Source organism: Amia ocellicauda, unplaced genomic scaffold (genome assembly GCF_036373705.1).
Source record: "Amia ocellicauda isolate fAmiCal2 unplaced genomic scaffold, fAmiCal2.hap1 HAP1_SCAFFOLD_188, whole genome shotgun sequence".
NCBI classification, from domain to species: domain Eukaryota; kingdom Metazoa; phylum Chordata; class Actinopteri; order Amiiformes; family Amiidae; genus Amia; species Amia ocellicauda.
In genome coordinates, this window is record NW_027102751.1 from 35,001 (window position 1) to 40,751 (window position 5,751).

Consider the following 5,751-nt stretch of genomic DNA (forward strand, 5'->3'; position numbering starts at 1 on the left):
GTAGCCCTGCAGGCTGAGCGCCGGGAGCCGTCGGTCAGTGAGTGCTGAAGGAAAGCTCCAGCGCGGAGCCCGCACCCACCGGGGAGGTGTAGCCCTGCAGGCTGAGCGCCGGGAGCCGTCGGTCAGTGAGTGCTGAAGGAAAGCTCCAGCGCGGAGCCCGCACCCACCGGGGAGGTGTAGCCCTGCAGGCTGAGCGCCGGGAGCCGTCGGTCAGTGAGTGCTGAAGGAAAGCTCCAGCGCGGAGCCCGCACCCACCGGGGAGGTGTAGCCCTGCAGGCTGAGCGCCGGGAGCCGTCGGTCAGTGAGTGCTGAAGGAAAGCTCCAGCGCGGAGCCCGCACCCACCGGGGAGGTGTAGCCCTGCAGGCTGAGCGCCGGGAGCCGTCGGTCGGTCGGTCGGTCGGTCAGTGAGTGAGTGAGTGAGTGTGTGTTGCGCTGGAGGAAAGCTCCAGCCCGGCGTCCGTCCCCACCGGGGAGGAGTAGGCCTGCTGACTGAGCGCTGGGAGCCGGGAGCCTTTCCTGCAGTCAGTCGGTCGGTCAGTGAGTGAGTGAGTGTGTGTGCTGAAGGGAAGCTCCAGCCCGGCGTCCGTCCCCACCGGGGAGGAGTAGGCCTGCTGACTGAGCGCTGGGAGCCGTCGGTCGGTCGGTCGGTCAGTGAGTGAGTGAGTGAGTGTGTGTTGCGCTGGAGGAAAGCTCCAGCCCGGCGTCCGTCCCCACCGGGGAGGAGTAGGCCTGCTGACTGAGCGCTGGGAGCCGGGAGCCTTTCCTGCAGTCAGTCGGTCGGTCAGTGAGTGAGTGTGTGTGCTGAAGGAAAGCTCCAGCCCGGCGTCCGTCCCCACCGGGGAGGAGTAGGCCTGCTGACTGAGCGCTGGGAGCCGGGAGCCTTTCCTGCAGTCAGTCGGTCGGTCAGTGAGTGAGTGAGTGTGTGTGCTGAAGGGAAGCTCCAGCCCGGCGTCCGTCCCCACCGGGGAGGAGTAGGCCTGCTGACTGAGCGCTGGGAGCCGTCGGTCGGTCGGTCGGTCAGTGAGTGAGTGAGTGAGTGTGTTGCGCTGGAGGAAAGCTCCAGCCCGGCGTCCGTCCCCACCGGGGAGGAGTAGGCCTGCTGACTGAGCGCTGGGAGCCGGGAGCCTTTCCTGCAGTCAGTCGGTCGGTCAGTGAGTGAGTGTGTGTGCTGAAGGAAAGCTCCAGCCCGGCGTCCGTCCCCACCGGGGAGGAGTAGGCCTGCTGACTGAGCGCTGGGAGCCGGGAGCCTTTCCTGCAGTCAGTCGGTCGGTCAGTGAGTGAGTGTGTGTGCTGAAGGGAGGCTCCAGCCCGGCGTCCGTCCCCACCGGGGAGGAGTAGGCCTGCTGACTGAGCGCTGGGAGCCGGGAGCCTTTCCTGCAGTCAGTCGGTCGGTCAGTGAGTGAGTGAGTGAGTGTGTGTGCTGAAGGGAAGCTCCAGCCCGGCGTCCGTCCCCACCGGGGAGTTGTGCCCGGGCCCGGGCCTCCTGCCGACGGACCGTGTGGCGCATTGTCCCGACTGCGGACTTTCTCCAGCAAAAAGGCGGAGGTGCAGTACCGCCATTTCGCCACACGAGGGACGGAATGGCACCCAACTGCCCCCTGGTGTCGAAAAAGCGCAAGGGCACCCGGGCCGGTCCGCCCCAGGCAGCGGCCGAGATGCAGCACCGGGGGCCCGGCCTGCCTGCCCTGGAGGTCAGCCTGCCAGCCCTGGAGGTCTGCTATCCAGCCCTGGAGGTCAGCTATCCAGCCCTGGAGGTCTGCCTGCCTGCCTGCCTGCCCTGGAGGTCAGCCTGCCAGCCCTGGAGGTCTGCCTGTTAGCCCTGGAGGTCTGCTATCCAGCCCTGGAGGTCTGCTATCCAGCCCTGGTAGCAGCACTGCCAGCCCTGGAGGTCTGCCTGTTAGCCCTGGAGGTCTGCTATCCAGCCCTGGTAGCAGCACTGCCTGCCCTGGAGGTCTGCCTGCCTGCCCTGGAGGTCTGCCTGTTAGCCCTGGAGGTCAGCCTGTTAGCCCTGGAGGTCTGCTATCCAGCCCTGGAGGTCAGCTATCCAGCCCTGGAGGTCTGCCTGCCTGCCTGCCTGCCCTGGAGGTCAGCCTGCCAGCCCTGGAGGTCTGCCTTCCAGCCCTGGAGGTCTGCCTGCCTGCCCTGGCAGCAGCACTGCCTGCCCTGGTAGCAGCACTGCCTGCCCTGGAGGTCTGCCTGCCTGCCCTGGAGGTCTGCCTGTTAGCCCTGGAGGTCAGCCTGTTAGCCCTGGAGGTCTGCTATCCAGCCCTGGAGGTCAGCTATCCAGCCCTGGAGGTCTGCTATCCAGCCCTGGAGGTCTGCCTGCCTGCCTGCCTGCCCTGGAGGTCAGCCTGCCAGCCCTGGAGGTCTGCCTTCCAGCCCTGGAGGACAGCCTGCCTGCCCTGGTAGCAGCACTGCCTGCCTTCCAGCCCTGGAGGTCTGCCTGTTAGCCCTGGAGGTCTGCTATCCAGCCCTGGTAGCAGCACTGCCTGCCCTGGAGGTCTGCCTGCCTGCCTTCCAGCCCTGGAGGTCTGCTATCCAGCCCTGGAGGTCTGCCTGCCTGCCATCCAGCCCTGGAGGTCTGCTATCCAGCCCTGGTAGCAGCACTGCCTGCCCTGGAGGTCTGCCTTCCAGCCCTGGTAGCAGCACTGCCTGCCCTGGTAGCAGCACTGCCTGCCCTGGAGGTCTGCTATCCAGCCCTGGAGGTCTGCCTGCCTGCCTGTTAGCCCTGGAGGTCTGCTATCCAGCCCTGGAGGTCTGCCTGCCTGCCTGTTAGCCCTGGAGGTCTGCTATCCAGCCCTGGAGGTCTGCCTGCCTGCCCTGGAGGTCTGCCTGCCTGCCATCCAGCCCTGGAGGTCTGCTATCCTGCCCTGGAGGTCTGCTATCCAGCCCTGGTAGCAGCACTGCCTGCCCTGGAGGTCTGCTATCCAGCCCTGGAGGTCTGCCTGCCTGCCCTGGAGGTCTGCCTGCCTGCCCTGGAGGTCTGCCTGTTAGCCCTGGAGGTCTGCTATCCAGCCCTGGAGGTCTGCCTGCCAGCCCTGGAGGTCTGCTATCCAGCCCTGGAGGTCTGCCTGCCTGCCATCCAGCCCTGGAGGTCTGCTATCCTGCCCTGGAGGTCTGCTATCCAGCCCTGGAGGTCTGCCTGCCTGCCTGCCAGCCCTGGAGGTCTGCTATCCAGCCCTGGAGGTCTGCCTGCCTGCCCTGGAGGTCTGCTATCCAGCCCTGGAGGTCTGCTATCCAGCCCTGGTAGCAGCACTGCCTGCCCTGGAGGTCTGCCTTCCAGCCCTGGTAGCAGCACTGCCTGCCCTGGTAGCAGCACTGCCTGCCCTGGAGGTCTGCTATCCAGCCCTGGAGGTCTGCCTGCCTGCCTGTTAGCCCTGGAGGTCTGCTATCCAGCCCTGGAGGTCTGCCTGCCTGCCTGTTAGCCCTGGAGGTCTGCTATCCAGCCCTGGAGGTCTGCCTGCCTGCCCTGGAGGTCTGCCTGCCTGCCATCCAGCCCTGGAGGTCTGCTATCCTGCCCTGGAGGTCTGCTATCCAGCCCTGGTAGCAGCACTGCCTGCCCTGGAGGTCTGCTATCCAGCCCTGGAGGTCTGCCTGCCTGCCCTGGAGGTCTGCCTGCCTGCCCTGGAGGTCTGCCTGTTAGCCCTGGAGGTCTGCTATCCAGCCCTGGAGGTCTGCCTGCCTGCCATCCAGCCCTGGAGGTCTGCTATCCAGCCCTGGTAGCAGCACTGCCTGCCCTGGAGGTCTGCCTGCCTGCCCTGGCAGCAGCACTGCCTGCCCTGGTAGCAGCACTGCCTGCCCTGGAGGTCTGCTATCCAGCCCTGGAGGTCTGCTATCCAGCCCTGGAGGTCTGCCTGTTAGCCCTGGAGGTCTGCTATCCAGCCCTGGAGGTCTGCCTGCCTGCCCTGGCAGCAGCACTGCCTGCCCTGGAGGTCTGCCTGCCTGCCCTGGTAGCAGCACTGCCTGCCCTGGAGGTCAGCCTGTTAGCCCTGGAGGTCTGCTATCCAGCCCTGGAGGTCTGCCTGCCTGCCTGTTAGCCCTGGAGGTCAGCCTGTTAGCCCTGGAGGTCTGCTATCCAGCCCTGGAGGTCTGCCTGCCTGCCATCCAGCCCTGGAGGTCTCCCTGCCTGCCCTGGCAGCAGCACTGCCTGCCCTGGTAGCAGCACTGCCTGCCCTGGAGGTCTGCCTGCCTGCCCTGGAGGTCTGCCTGCCTGCCCTGGAGGTCTGCCTGTTAGCCCTGGAGGTCTGCCTGTTAGCCCTGGAGGTCTGCCTGTTAGCCCTGGAGGTCTGCCTGCCTGCCCTGGCAGCAGCACTGCCTGCCCTGGTAGCAGCACTGCCTGCCCTGGAGGTCTGCCTGCCTGCCCTGGAGGTCTGCCTGTTAGCCCTGGAGGTCAGCCTGTTAGCCCTGGAGGTCTGCTATCCAGCCCTGGAGGTCAGCTATCCAGCCCTGGAGGTCTGCTATCCAGCCCTGGAGGTCTGCCTGCCTGCCTGCCTGCCCTGGAGGTCAGCCTGCCAGCCCTGGAGGTCTGCCTTCCAGCCCTGGAGGACAGCCTGCCTGCCCTGGTAGCAGCACTGCCTGCCTTCCAGCCCTGGAGGTCTGCCTGTTAGCCCTGGAGGTCTGCTATCCAGCCCTGGTAGCAGCACTGCCTGCCCTGGAGGTCTGCCTGCCTGCCTTCCAGCCCTGGAGGTCTGCTATCCAGCCCTGGAGGTCTGCCTGCCTGCCATCCAGCCCTGGAGGTCTGCTATCCAGCCCTGGTAGCAGCACTGCCTGCCCTGGAGGTCTGCTATCCAGCCCTGGAGGACAGCCTGCCTGCCCTGGTAGCAGCACTGCCTGCCCTGGAGGTCAGCCTGTTAGCCCTGGAGGTCTGCCTGCCTGCCCTGGAGGTCAGCCTGTTAGCCCTGGAGGTCTGCCTGCCTGCCATCCAGCCCTGGCAGCAGCACTGCCTGCCCTGGTAGCAGCACTGCCTGCCCTGGAGGTCTGCTATCCAGCCCTGGTAGCAGCACTGCCTGCCCTGGAGGTCTGCCTGCCTGCCTGCCAGCCCTGGAGGTCTGCCTGTTAGCCCTGGAGGTCTGCTATCCAGCCCTGGAGGACAGCCTGCCTGCCCTGGTAGCAGCACTGCCTGCCCTGGAGGTCAGCCTGTTAGCCCTGGAGGTCTGCCTGCCTGCCCTGGAGGTCAGCCTGTTAGCCCTGGAGGTCTGCCTGCCTGCCATCCAGCCCTGGCAGCAGCACTGCCTGCCCTGGTAGCAGCACTGCCTGCCCTGGAGGTCTGCTATCCAGCCCTGGTAGCAGCACTGCCTGCCCTGGAGGTCAGCCTGTTAGCCCTGGAGGTCTGCTATCCAGCCCTGGAGGTCTGCCTGCCTGCCTGTTAGCCCTGGAGGTCAGCCTGTTAGCCCTGGAGGTCTGCTATCCAGCCCTGGAGGTCTGCCTGCCTGCCATCCAGCCCTGGAGGTCTCCCTGCCTGCCCTGGCAGCAGCACTGCCTGCCCTGGTAGCAGCACTGCCTGCCCTGGAGGTCTGCCTGCCTGCCCTGGAGGTCTGCCTGCCTGCCCTGGAGGTCTGCCTGTTAGCCCTGGAGGTCTGCCTGTTAGCCCTGGAGGTCTGCCTGTTAGCCCTCTGGAGGTCTGCCTGCCTGCCCTGGCAGCAGCACTGCCTGCCCTGGTAGCAGCACTGCCTGCCCTGGAGGTCTGCCTGCCTGCCCTGGAGGTCTGCCTGTTAGCCCTGGAGGTCAGCCTGTTAGCCCTGGAGGTCTGC